This window comes from Fundulus heteroclitus, chromosome 6 (genome assembly GCF_011125445.2).
Source record: "Fundulus heteroclitus isolate FHET01 chromosome 6, MU-UCD_Fhet_4.1, whole genome shotgun sequence".
NCBI classification, from domain to species: domain Eukaryota; kingdom Metazoa; phylum Chordata; class Actinopteri; order Cyprinodontiformes; family Fundulidae; genus Fundulus; species Fundulus heteroclitus.
In genome coordinates this window covers 7,861,782-7,876,914 of record NC_046366.1, presented here as the reverse complement: position 1 = coordinate 7,876,914, position 15,133 = coordinate 7,861,782, and the positions used below count along the sequence as shown (strand labels likewise).

Sequence of the window (15,133 nt, the reverse complement as noted above, 5' to 3'; positions counted from 1 at the left end):
AGCACACCAATCCACAACAGAATGGATTGAATCAAAGTAATGCAATAAAAAGAAATAGATCAAGATGTTGCAATGACCTAGTCAAAGACCAGACATCAACCTGAATGAAATGCTGTAGCGAGATCATAAGCTAAGATGTGCATGAATGTCCACAAACTTCCAATGAAAGGAAACAATGTCTGATGTCAAACAGGTCAAAACTGATCCACAATGATTTGGGAAAGTCAGTAAGTTATACAAAACATGGCTACTTCAAGATAAGCACATTTGCATAAATAGGGTGAAATGAAGATTAACATTTGGTAAATTTATTTCTTTGAAAACTTCAATTGTTCAAATTAGCATTTGAGAGGTTTGACATTCATAAAAAAATATTTTGCTACATACAATAATAGCTCAATGGCAATCTTTAAAGAAGCATGTTATGTGAAGGGTGCACTACAAAATGAACAGACTCCCAAGGGATATATTATAAATATGAAGATAAATATAAAGCTTTAGTTGTCAGGATTGAAGGTCACAGGTTTTTGTTTTCAATGTCTTCTGTTGCCAGAAGAAGATAAATTATATTTACAGTTTAATAATAAGGGAGAAACTACTCAATAAAATGGGTCTTACATGTTTTGTGTGTTTCTTCTTAAGACCAGCCTCCCCCAGTACTGGGGGAGAAATGTACCTTTCTTTTTATTCCCTAGGTTCATTAGTGTAAATTCCCTTTTGACAAATTCAACAGATTATACAGAGTGGGTCAGATTATACAAATTGGTCAAAAAGATTCCTCTCTAAAGAAACCCAGCAGATTGCATCAAGTGTTGACAAGCAGTATTCACTCCTCCTCAAAGAGTGCAGAGCCACAGGGACAGTCATCTGCATTGTCGATGGCTTTGCAGCTGAGAATATCAAAAAACATTCCAGAATAGGACCTCCCTAATATGTACCAACTGAATCTCAACACTTTGGATAGAAAGCACCTGCTAAAGGAAAATCGGCATATTAAGAGTCCCTGTATAGCATATACTATGGATATTGCATATCCTCGCTTAATTATTTACTTGTTGAAAAAAGGCAGCTATAAAGCACTGACAACTATTTTGTTTTTCAAATTTTGCTCCAAAAAAGACAAACCGTACCATCTATTTTATCAGCAACATATCTTGTTAGATGATAAAATAATTTCTCAGCATTTATCCATCTGGCAAGGTCAAAGGCTTCTCAGAAATGAGAGACATCTGCTTTTTTTTCCCTCAATATTTGTCTTTCTTATGTTTTCATGTTCCAAATAAATAAACAGGTTTTGAAATTTAATTTAAAAAAATCTAAATTTGCCCATGCTAATTTCTCAGAACCCAAGATCAGTCTTTTTTAAACTGATCAAAACCAGAATGCCAATGCTAATTACTTTTCTTTCAATTTATCTGCATTTCTTTAGTAAAACATGTTAATAAAACAATAAGAACTATCAATGTAATTTCAATGCATTAAAGGGGACATACCATGCTAAATCCACACTTTTGACTCTTAGTCTCTTTGCACTCCTAGAGACTCTTAGTCTCTAGGAGTGCAGACAAGTTGAATTTAGTCTGTCCAATTACTGTGTAGATATCTTTATGTTCTTTTTGGGTCATGTTCTTCAAGCCATTCAGTTTTCTCTGTTTTTTATTGTGGTTTTTGAACAATTACATCTCAGTATTCCCTATGGAACTGCTAAGCAAGGCCAGGGACTTCCAGCTTTCCAGTCTTGTGAAACTGGCATTTTAATTCCACTGAGCGATTTTGTAGTCCGAGCTGAATGATGCTTAAGCTACAAGTGAATAAGTCCCCAATTGTTCACTGACCCGTCCACCAGCGTAATACAAAATGGTCAAACGGGGAGGAGTAGAATTCTCTGTGACCTGGAGGGGACAGGGGTATGAAGTGCCTCCTTTAGATTTAAAGAGACAGCACCATAACGAGTTACTCCCAGATGCCCCCCAGAACAAGGCTAAAAAGGAGGAACATGGGGGTATAGAACAAAACTGATTTATTTCAATGTCAAAAAGAAGAATTAAAAAGCATATGTCCCCTTTAAAATAAGACACAAGTAATTGGTGATTTATGCATTCTAGAAAGTTTGTTCTGGAAAACTACTGCTGTCTGTCCTCTTGAAAAATCATCAGAGGGCTTATGATGAAGAATTATATGATCTTTTCATTGACTTCCTCACAATGGATTTTACACACAAAGTGTGACTGACTAAAAGATGCCAACTCTCTTGTGAATTAGGTTGAGAAAGTTTTCTCTATTGCCTTTTCAGATAGCAACAGAAAAAGTGGAGAAGCAAGTAATTACTTCAGTAATTTTCTTAATCCCAACTGCAGCAGTTAATTTGCATTGAAATCACCCCTCAACTCTAGTCAACTCTTGTCTCTTTTTGTGAAATATGACAGCAGTTCATAAAATTATGAAATGGGTAGTGGAAAATCTGGTTTCAGCTAATATTACCAGTGCAAGAGTGTTACATCTGATGAAGAGAAGCACTGCCAGCTTTGCTAGGCATAAATTAAAGCCCTACTAGGGCACATATCCTCCACTTCACAAATCACAGCTTTTTCTTCTAAGGACTTTGTTCATATTCGATAAGGTTCTTTTGCCAAGTCTTCTATTGCTGGGGATGTTGTTTTTTTATGGGAAATGACCATTTACACATACAATAAGAATGCTGCTAAACATTTAGGCAAGAAATTATTAGTTTACATGCAAAAAGACTGATTGTGGATATTATTCTAACAATTTATAGCTAGGATTTGCACCCACACCCCCTGTCTTTCTCTTGTTTCACATTTCCTCCCTGTTAATGCACTTATCGTGCATTAAGTCATAAAATAATATCTTAAGCTTTAAACATCTCACGGAATACTGCTCAATCCATCATCCGGAATTAAAAAAATGTCCCCCAGACTAAATTGAAACGCTGACCAATAAGATAATTATTCAGAGAATGAGCTGTGAGGCCCAATGATAATTCTGTATGAGCTTCTGACACCTACTGCACAGGTGGCAGAATCTGCTGACAGTTTAACTATTAGCAGAAATTTTATTCAAATCCACAACACGTCATCTCAAGGCACTTTACAAAGTCAACCATCCACACAGATTGGTTAAACAGTGTCTTATCTAAGGAAACACTGCAGATTGCTTTGAATCATTTACATGCAGCATGTTGCCACAGTGGATAGGGCCCCGTATTGTGTCGTTAGCTTCGAAGCAGTCCCTCATTTGACCATGCATGCAGCGACAGTGGAGAGGAAAATTCCCCTTTAACAGGAAGGAACCTCCAGCAGAACCAGGCTCACTGTGAACGGCCACCTGTCACGACTGAATGAGGGATTGAGAAACACTGATCCAGGTGACATGAGAGAAAAATAAAATGGTTATGACAGTACTAGCTCCTTTAATGGCTTGCTCTAGGAGAGAAAAATGGCTAAGCAGATAAGCTAGGAACTAGAGGATGAAAGAGAGCGCATGCAGTTAATTGCTGTAAAGGCTGTGGCAATAGCTATGTCTAGAAAAGAGACAGGATTAAACTTTGAATCAGACAGTCATCAGCAGCTCAGGCCATGCCACCCTTCCAAGACAATGTCACACTTAAAACGAACACAAGTCCAGATGTAGCTACTTTGAAGAGAAAAAAACAGAACATAAAGCTAAAAGCTTAAATAACATCAAATAATATAAAATCAGAGAATAGTAAGCAGAATGAGGGAAAGTGGTCATTTGGTCCTCCAGCAGCCTGACTCAACAGCAACATGACTACAGAGATAATTGAGAATAACCTAAGTCACTCTCACTATGAGCTTTATCAAAAAGGAAAGTTCTAGGCCTAGTCTTAAAAGTAGAAAGGGTGTCTGCTTAACGGACCAGAACTGGGAGTTGGTTCCAGAGAAGAGCCTGATAGCTAAAGGCTCTGCCTCCCATTCTCATTTTAAAGAAGTCTTAGAACTCTGCAGTCTTAGAACAAAATGCTCTGTTAGGAACATACGGAACAATCTGAAGCTCGATTATTAAGGGCTTTATATGTAGAAAGGAAAATGTCAAATTCTATTCTGCATTTAATAAGGAACAACTGAAAGGGATGCTTAAATAGGAGAAATATGACCTCTCAATTTATTTTCCTCAGAACTCTTGATGCACTGTTTTGGATTAATCTTGCCAAAAAAAAAAAATTAATTAAGAAAGCTGCCGTAGAAAGAAAGCAAAAGGAATTCACATTTGCGGTTTGCTGTAAAGGAGATAGGCACCAGCCCACTGTGAATCTTCCTGTATAAGCAGAAATGGATGGATGGATGGATGGATGGATGGATGGTTTGCTACACCTTTTCTAGGGGACACTGCGAACATGTGAATGTTCGCAGTGTTGATTGAATATAGTTGATTGAATATGTGATGAAAAAGTAAAAAAGCATTTTCATGCGTTAGAATGGCCAAGTCAGAGTCCAGACCTACATCAAACTGAGAATCTGTAGCAAGTCCTGAATATTGCTGTGCACAGACACTCTCCATGTAATCTGACTGAGCTTTGCAATTTTGCAAAAAGGAATTCATAAAATTAAGAAAACATTTAACAGGAGAACCCATCTTGATAAAAAAAATTGTTACACCCTTCTCAAAAATCAATGGAAAATTCTTTGTTGACACTACGGTAATCAAACACCTCTGCCAATTACTGACCAATATTTTGCATGTTTCCACTAGTATTTAGAGGATTTATTTTTGGTATTTAGCTTAAGGTCTTTTTGTCATAATCATCATTTTTAGCTCCACATATTTTGCTATCAGAATTATATCAGGACTCTGGCTTGACCATTCCAAAATGTTACATTATTACGCATAAAATACCAATTAAATGGAGCATTCTGTGCTTGACAGACAAAATGCTATTATAATGAAATATGGCCTTCTTATTTTCATTGAGTCTACTGCTTAGTCATCTGAAGTCGAAGTTGCTACAGCAGTAAATATGGATCTTTCCTTTTGTGGTGGATTCGAAAAAAGCAAAGATGTGTGCTGTTCATTCTGCAGCACAAGGCAAAAACTACAACCATTTTTAGCTGTTAACTCCTCCAAAAACAAGAAATATAAGAATCTTTTAAATCGAAAGAAGCCTTTAACGAAGAAAAAACCCAATGCACCAACATGAAAAGGAACACAATGTGCACATAACAACACTATAAGTGAATTAAGCCATTACTGCATTAAGAGTCCCCCACACTTGGTAATTGATCTGTTGGCTCATTTCTACCCTCTGTATTCCTCTCTTCCTGTGGGCAGTCATTAAAATTTGATCAGGAGTATTAATTTAGCTATGTTGAGTTTTATTCTATTCTAATTCAATATTAGCTGGCGGCCGAAAATTAAATCAGATAAAGCCACTTTGACCGGATTTTCTCCCCTGAAACTCTTAGGCTAATCTGTCCCAGTACAGATATTTCTAGGGGAATGTTTGATATTCAAAGCACTGTCCACTTTGTACATTATATGCATAGTACAGGACTCTTAGAATAAGAGACACTAAGACAGGTTTTCCTAAAATAACAGTGTTAGTGAAGTATATGTCATTGAAGATGGAGAGTCAACATTAACTGTCTATTATCATTCTCTTTGACTTCAGCAAGTGTTCTAGTCTGCCGCTTCACATATTTCATTGTTCAGCTTTGTCATCATGCTGTAATCAAACATGCTCTAAGCTACATCTGCAACGTCTCTCTCACACATTCCTAATGTGTGTTTCAGGCTTCATGCTGATTGACTCCACGGTCTACCGAACAAACACGGGTTGATGGAGCTTCACAGCTTCACTTCAGAGTATGTACTTCTTACAATTTGGTGTGCCACAATGTTTGACTTGAGAAGAAACCACATACATCTCTGCAAAGACCCACAGAGAGATCTTTCTTCTCAAGCCTTCTTGTAATTTCAGCTGGAATTGATAAAAAAGTATGAAACTTCCACTATAACATTGATTTTAAATTATAACACAGTAGCAACTTGTTGAAAATACAAGCTATTCTTTTTTTTTACCAGGCCACAGCTAATCGATACCAGCACATCTGCCCCACTAAGAGGCTTGGCAACACCTACAGCTAAAAAAACATTAGCACTGAGAGTTGGTCACTCTCCCCTTTCTCTCCCATAACTCTTGTATCCTTCTGCTTTCTTCACTTGTGCTTCCTACCTGTCAACATACAGGTGTGCATCACATACAGAGCTGTGGAGAAATGTTGTAGCACATAGGAGTAACCCTCTGGGACATATGAGTCACTTTATAATATCAGACAAAGGGTAAAGATGGCAATACGACGTAGAAAGTGCTGGTTATCTAACCAACGACCCCTTAATACTTGTTTGTGTATGTGTGTGTATGTGCGTGTGTGTGTAAGAACGTGTCAACATTATTGGTTCTCTTTTCATTTTTATTCCATATATTAAGGGGGATAATATTAATTAAATAAATATATCATGAAATAAATAAATGTACCATGAAATAATGAAATGTGAAATGAAATAATGAAATGTAGACCAAAATAAATAAATGCACCATTAAATGTCCCATTAAATCAATAAATGTATCATTAAATGTACCGTGAAATAAATAAATGTGACATGAAATAATGAAATGTAAAATGAAAAAACTTAAATCTAAAATTAAAAAATGCACATTTATATGTTCCATTAAATAATGTGCAATTTCTTTATTAAATACATAATTCAACAATTAGATGTACCATTAAATTAAATTAAATTTCGAAATGTTCCATTAAATAATTAAATATGCCTTTTAAATTCTGACATTAAATAATTTAATGTAATTTTTGTTAAATTAATTAATTTGAATATGCATTTAATTATATAATTCTGTATTTATTTATTTTCTGGCGTTGCGCAGCAGGCCCATCATGAAATCATTTAAACTGTCACTTTCCCCCATCAAACTCAGTGGGCGGGATCAGGGAGACCCTGCCGCCTGATTGGCTGCTTCAAACTGAGCAAGTTGTGTTCACACTTGGCCTTAACTTGACAATGTTTCTCTCAAACTTTTTTACCAAGAGCCTAGAGTGGCTTCCAAGTGATAGTGATCGGTCGAACCATACACCGAAATTTCTGACATTTGACTGAACAGTGGAGCTCAAAGAATCAAGGTGACTCACAATTAAGGGCAGTTTTGGCTCTGGAGCAATGATCAGAGTCTCTGTCTTTTTGGACTTTATTTGAAGGCGATTTTCAGTGAGCCAGATTTTTACGTTAAAAAGAGATTTCGTTAAGTTTGAGGGTTTGTGCAGCTCTGACTCCTTCAACGAAATGTATAACTGGATATTATTAGCATAAAGGTAATAAAACACATTTTGAAAAGGGCATTTTGAAATGATTTTGCCAAGGGGGCTGATGTACAACAAGAACAAGATTTGTCCAAAAACCGATCCCTGAGGAACACCGTGTGGTAAAAGGCGGGTTTCAGACATAATGTTGTTTATACATATGATCATTGTTCTATTTGTCAGTTATGAAGACAGCCACTTCAGGACTGTCCCAAAGTCAGCCTTCAGTCTCTGCAGCAGTAGTTTATGATCTACTCCTACTGTATCAAAGACTGCAGACAAATCCAACAGTATTAAAACTGAGTACTGACCACAGTCAGCAGCTATCCGTATGTCACTAAACACTTTCAGCAAGGCAGTCTCCGTAGAGTGCATTTTACAAAAGCCAGATTGAAAAGCAACAAACATTTCATTTTTGCATAGGAAAGCCGTTAGAGAATAAATTTTCTTATTTTCTAATGCCTTCCAGTTCCCTTCAACCCCTTGGTGGTCCTCATATTCAGTATATGTGCCATGTCCTCCAGTTCATAAATGGTAAATGGCTTGTACTTGTATAGCGCTTTAACTAAACGACCCCAAAGCGCTTTACACTACAATCAGTCATTCACACACACATTCAAACCCTGACGGTGGTGAGCAATGTTAGTAGCCACAGCTGCCCTGGAGCAGACTGACAGATGCGACGCTGCCATATATCGGCTCCACCGGGCCCTCTGACCACCGCCAGCAGGCAATTCGGGTGAAGTGTCTTGCCCATGGACCCAATGACTGAGACAGTCGGATCGGGGGATCGACCCGACAACCCACCAGTTGTAGGACAAACTCTACTGTCGCCCCTAATGACCCAGGTTCACTAAATCCCCAATTTAAAGCAGAATTTTTAACACCAAATCTATTTTGCAGAAAGGAACAACTTGCCATTCACCACAAATTGAGTGAAGGCCTGAATTTTCCCTCTTCACATGGCAGAAAGACAGCATTTATTCAGAAGATACCAATCGCTTCTATGTCACTGTTTATTGTATCGTATTTTGTATAGGGGGTTATGTTATTGTATGGGGTGAGCAATATTTTTATAGTATTTCTATAGACTTGTGTAGCAGAAATGGGCAGGAGGTAGATTTTGATGCATTTTTATTCAACCCAATAAGTAATTTTTTGTGTGCCAATGAACAATAACAGCAGAAAAAAAGAAAAGAAGAAGAAGAAATAGTAATCTTCCTGTGATACCTCCTCCTCTTCTGAATTCGAGTTGTCTTGCTGACCCTTTGAAAAAAATCTTTTCTAGAACCTGTTCATCTGTGAAACACACACTCACGGGTGGACCAGAGCCTTTATAGGCTCTGAGCAACCTAAAAGACTAGCAAAATTGGTACATTTCGATCTTGAGAACCTGTAATTTCCTGCACTGCTTTCTCGCTCGTTTTGCCCTCTGTAGGATGGGAAACTGCTCACATACTGACCAGGTGACAATATTACTACATTTTGATCATGAACTTCTGTATGTTCCCACATTTCTTGACACCCTCATCTATATTTGCCACCCCCTCAGCTGCCAAATCCAGGAAGTGCATTCTGCTGGAAAAGACCACATGTTTTGGCATGTTTTGTCTGCTATTGATAAATCTTAGACAAAACTAAAGCATTTTCACATCTCTGTGGTGTGTATTCGACTTATATTGTGAATGAAATGCAATATGTCTGTCGGGTGAATGATCCGAAGACAATATTTTTCACTTTTTTGTACAGTACAGCTCAATTAAATTTTATTTATATAGTGGCAATTCACAACACATGTCATCTCAAAACACTTTACAAAGTCAAATATGATCAAATCATACAGACAGATTGGTCAAAAGGTTTCCTATCTAAGGAAACCCAGCAGATTGCATTGAGTCTTGACAAGCAGCATTCACTCCTCCTGAAAGAGCGTAGAGCCACAGTAGACAGTCCTGTTCATTGTCAATGGCTTTGCAGCAATCCCTCATACTGAGATTGCATGAAGCGTAGGTGGAGAGGAAAACTCCCCTTTAACAGGAAGGAAAAACCTCCAGCACAACTTGGCACTTTTATTTTTATTACAGCTTAAATGGTAATATGAATAAACGTAACATTTTACTTTATCCAATGCTGGCTTCAATCTAGGAGACGTCATCAAATTTCAAGTTGTAAAAATATCATTTAGGGTATTTATTTATTTTTTTGTTCAATTTGACCCAAAGGCAACAGGAGGGTTAAACGAAAGGCTGATATGCCATTATGTGACAGGAGTATAAGAGTTTTGATCAGGGTTTCCCAAAACAAAATGGCACTCTGACGCCACTATACTACCAATAATTAATAGTTATTTGGTTGTGGTGCACAGATCACTTGAAATTCCTGCATCTGTGGTCCAGTCTGGGCTGTTTCCAACCACACAGCATCATACTGTTCCTTTAAGAAGGAGACGAAACCAAAATATGTAACCACAATCTGCAACACCCTTCCAGTGCTTTAATAATCTGAAACAGTTCAAAAAGGCTAGAGTCAAACCAATCTCCAGTAAAGCCGGTTTCCAATCAGAGATGAAACAAACACTGATGAAATAATCGACTGTCTCAGCGGCACCCTGTAGTTTATCTTTCGAAAGGACTGATCAGCGGTTGCTGATGATTCCAGTCTGCTTTGTTATGTTGCTGTTTACATTCCAAGAAATTGTCTGGATTCGTTTCTTCTCAGGAGGGACTTTCAATAATATTGATTAAGATAGTTTTTTCAATCCCCTTATTTACCCCAGGCTCATTTCAGAGTTATACTTTAGTTATTTTAATACACAATGATTTAATTATTGATTTCCTGGTTCAATTTTATTTTGGTGGTTGTGAATGGTTAATGCTCTCCTCATTTGGTTTGCTGGTGTAAGTGGATGGCTATGTTTTTGCTGGCTTTCAGTTATGTCCTCCACTTTTAAAAACTGTATTAGATAAATTAAACAGTGCTCTGTTAGATGTTCAAAACTTTGAACATTGTTTTACAATGCCATTTTTCCATAATTTTAACAGTATAAAGAAAAAAATTCATATTTTCCTTCTACCTCACATTTTTTCTTTACTGTGTGCTGGTCAGTCAAATTGTCGTTTTGGGGTTTGAGGTAATAACATAAAACTGTGGAAAGGTTCAACGAACATGAATATGTATATTATTTGCAAGGCACTGTTTTGAATGTGTTCAAATTTGAGTAACATTTTAATTTTATGTGGACAAAATGGAATTCCAAAGCTAGGTAAGAATATGTTTCTTTACCTTATAGTAAATATTCATTCCAGCAGAAGGATGTAAAATGCAAAAAGGGGTGAAAAACAAAAACATAATAGTATACTTTTGAAGCTTGTTTCTGCACCTCTAAAAGCCTCACTCTCTCGTTATCAGGGAAGAGCAGCATAACAAAGAGTACTCTGACTCTGTCAGCTATGTGTATGCTAACAGACACTTCTCTGTTGTTTTTTATCAGTGTGCCTTTCTCTCTCTGTTTGTGTATCTGACCATTTATTTTAAATGCATTCAGACAGGAACTGATAAATTACGTTTATCTGTCCCGGCTGGTGCTAAACCATGCGGCCTGTTAGCGGGACTGCAGTGTTTTCATCACCCCGTCATTGTGGGAGGAGCTATAAACTGAAGAGCCTGCAATTAAAAGAGGTGCAGATAAAGGGTCCTCACGTGATCCTGCCCAAAGAAGGGACAAAGGCTGAGAGAGAAAGACAAAGAAGCTGCTCTCGGAAAAGCAAAAATGTGAGTTCTGCAAATGACATAAAAAGAAAAGCGACGTGAAAGAAATATTGTTCCCGTTAGATTAATGTTATTAATCTTCTTGCCTAATAGGGTCACTCCAGACAGCCGAATTAATGGTAACAAAGAGAGAACAAGGATGGCCATGTGAAAGCACACACTCGCTTTTTAGGGAAAACATGACCCTCACAGAGCTGGTGTGAGCTGTAATGATGAATAAAACTGCTCCACAACCCGTGGGTGATGGGTGTGCATGTGTGCGTTAGCTCTGTGAGTCAGCGTGGATACCCTAACACTGGTAAACTCATGTTACAGTTTGTAGCCGAGGGGGGAAAAAAAGGTGCAAATCGTGGAAAACAAGGTCTGATCCGTTGCTCCTCACTGCTCAGAGCAGACGACTGCTGCTGAATATTTATGCCCCACATAGGGTCAAATATTCATCAAGTGTCTGAATCCCTCTGAGGCCTAGAAGTTAACGTGGGATACCAAACAGCAGCGCCTCAGAATCAGGAAGGGATAAATAAAGTTGATAAATAGTAGTGATAAATGTGAGTAAAAAGTCAATAAGTCCATTCCTCTTTTATTCCAGTCACATAATCCTACATTCAAAATATTTAGAAAAGTCCAACTTTGAATTACATACATTAAGTCAAAGAAGTAAAAAAAAAAGCCATGACAACAAATAACTGCTTTTAACAAAATCACAAACCATTTGCTACCCTTGCTGACAATAGTTTTTGCCATCCCCTTTTGCAGGTAAGTCAGCACTCCTATAACATTTCACAAGTTTAGAGCAATCAGAGAGATGGGTCTTTGACAACTTGTCTCAGAACAATCTGTTTTGATGATCCGGAGTGCTTAAATCCTCGCTTATTTTCTCTCCCCTTCATTTCAACCCACTGGGTTTCTATCGGAAAGAGCTCTGGAGACTCTGATGGCCGTGGAAGAAGTTTGATTTTTTTTTTTTGACATGGCCATATGTTTAAGATCTAATGATGACCAATGCCGAGGAGGCCTAGAGCATCACTTGTCCTTCTCTATACTTATATAAACCCAATATACATATTCAGCTTTTGTTTCACCACAAACCTGTGGGAATTGTTGCAAAAAAGCTCAATCTTAGTTCCATCAGACTGAAGGCACACAGTTTCAGCTAAAGTCTTGGTATAGTTAAAAATACTCCACATATTTACCTGTGATTTTTGGGTATGTGGATAGTGTCTAAAGTTTGTCACAGAGATTTCTGACCTCCACAAGCCACTTCTTGCTGCAGTTCTATAAGAGTCAGCCTTGAAGATTTTTATTTTACCTCTCCTGCCTACCATCATCCTCACTGTGGCAAGTTAAATGGCTTTTTGTCCAGGCTAGTTATTTTCATACCCCACAGCAGCTTTGGGCATTGTCACAATCATGCTAGATGAGAGGAGTGCCAAGACACCGACTACTGTCCCTCTCTCCAATTACACTGTCAGTAGAGATATAGTGGACTTTTCAGACGACATCCAAGAAAAACTCACAGAACATCTGATGGACAAACATTTTGCCTTACAAATGGAGGAGGCCACTGGCTGCAATAGGGACGGTTTGTTTATCTCTTATGTCCGTTTTGAAATGTCAGGATCACTATGTGAATACCTGCTCTTTTGTAAATCTGTAAAAGCAAGAGCTACAGCCAGTGAGCTCTTTAATCTGCTGGATGGTTACCTAAAAGAGTACAGACTGAAGTGGGAAAGCAGTGTCAGCGTTTGCAATGATGGGGCGCAGACCTTGCCAGGGATGAGGAATGGGCTGCAAGCCCTCATCAGGAAGGTCTCTCCAAATGCAAAGTGGACTCCCTGTATCATAAACAGGGAAGCACTTTCATCACGACAGCTCAGCCCGGAGCTAAATGAGGTTTTAACTGAAGTCATCAGCGCAGTCAGCTTCATTAAAACAAGGCCACTGAAAGCAACACTTTTTTCTGCTCTTTGTGAGGACATGGGTGTGGACCATAAGGCTGTTCTGTTTCACAGTGAAGCACGGTGGCTGTCCCGAGGCAAACTTTTGTCAAGAGTGTATGAGCCCAGAGATGAAATCAGGATTTTTTTTGGAGCAGGAGCACATGTATGAAAGTGCAACTCAGTTTGGTGATGAACAATTTCTGCTGAAACTGGCCTACCTCACTGATATATTTGGAAAGTTAAATGAACTATATCTACAGCTTAAGGCAAACATAATCACCTCCCTGACCTCTCGGACAAAATCAGCATCTTCACTCATAAGCTGGAGATGTGGAATAAGCCACTTAACCAGGGAAATGCTACTCCATCTGCGTACATGAATGGCTTTGCTGGACCTAATGACTGTTGAGCTAGGAACATTTTACAACCCTTTGCAACATCCCATCTCTGTTAGATGGGCTTTCAACTGTTTCTGCACTAAAAGAAAAATACAGAGCCCAGCTTGACACGGAGTAAGAGTTAAGAGTAGCAATATCAAATTTGATGCCCAGATTTGAAATGCTGTGCAGTGCATAAAGGGCTCATAGAGCCGCATAATACGCCAAGAAGCCTCATTTTCCTCGTAAATCTTTGTACGTCTCCTTTTTTCTAGATTTGCTGTGCATTTGGCAGAGTGATGGCACATTGCATTAAAGTTTAATTTGTTCAGACAAAAGAGATAAATTTGAATAGGTTGAAGTTCCACAGAATTGTGAAGGTTAATTACTTTTTAAAATGCTTAATGTAATGTAGCTGACATTTTTAAATGTTTCAGGAGTTTCAAGTAGCTTTTACTGTCTTCTGGATATGTTTAGGACAGAGGTCTTTGAACCTGGGCCTCAAGACCTCCTGTCCTGCATGTTTGCGATGTGTTTACTCCAGCACACCTAAATCATCGATGGCATCACTTAGCAGCCATCAAGTGCTGCAGAGGCCTGTAAATCACCCATTTATGGAAGTCGGTTGTGTTTTGGCAGGGAAACATTTAAAAAAATGCAGGACGGGGGTCCTGAGTACCACAGTTAAATGCCTCTGGTTTAGGGAAATGAGAATGTTATGCATTGAGCCTTTTTCACAACCTAAAATGTAATGTTTCAAATTTTTTCACAAAAAAACATCAACAACTTCCCCTTTTGAGAGGTGCCAAATATCGCCGTGTCTCTTAAGATAATATTAAGTGATCATCCTGCCGTGTGTGGTGTGTTAAGAGCGATCTGGTCCTCTCGGTGGAACATCGGGACCGCTCTGACCTCAAATCGGGATATTCCACATGTTGGATTGTCTTGCTCCGATATCCTACCATGTGTGGTGTCTCCTGAAGACAAACGAGCATGGAGCCTGTTGAATGTGACGTGTAGCCAATCAGAAAGGGAGGTTAGGGAGAATATGCAAACTACACACAGAAAGACACCAGGTCCAACCCAGGACCTTCTTGCTGCAAGGCTATAGTGCTACCAACTGTGCCACCGTGCTACCCCACACAAACTACTAAGTACAATTTTTAATTAGCTGCAATGTTATTCCAGCAAATTAGACTAGCCAGCCACATCCGTTTTTGCAGTTTCACTTTCTTCTTTGACATAGCCTTCTTAGGATTGATAATTTTCATTTTCAATAAATGTTGTGACATCATTTTGTTCCTGACAAATTCCTGACCCATTCCATGTCCATATGGATTTCCAGCAGGACTTTCTTTTTCTAATTGAGATTTGAAGTGTTTACAAAGTGCTCCTTTAATTGTTTCCAGCAGTGTATACTGTATAAATTGGATATTTGTCTTGTAATGTGCCTTGAGATGACATCTGTTAGGTCTAGGCTAACTAAATAAACTAAATTAAATTGAACTTACCATCTTACATTCTTTGTAAAAAAAACATTTTCTAAAGGTAATGTTTTTTTTTAAGTTAAACTGAACCTGAGCAGTACTATCACCATATAATGACTGGTATTTGCATCAACAGAGAAGGCCAAGGCAGACAACTGTTGCTTATACTTACTTTGAACCTCCTGTTTCAATCACTGTAGGCAACTCCT

At 38.3% G+C, this 15,133-nt stretch overlaps 1 protein-coding gene across 1 annotated transcript in view; it reads right to left on the bottom strand.

Annotated features, from left to right (window-relative positions):
• The window catches only part of LOC105930227 (vertebrate ancient opsin), a 133,227-nt gene that overhangs the window by 98,850 nt on the left and 19,244 nt on the right, over positions 1-15,133 (bottom strand). The window lies entirely within an intron of this gene.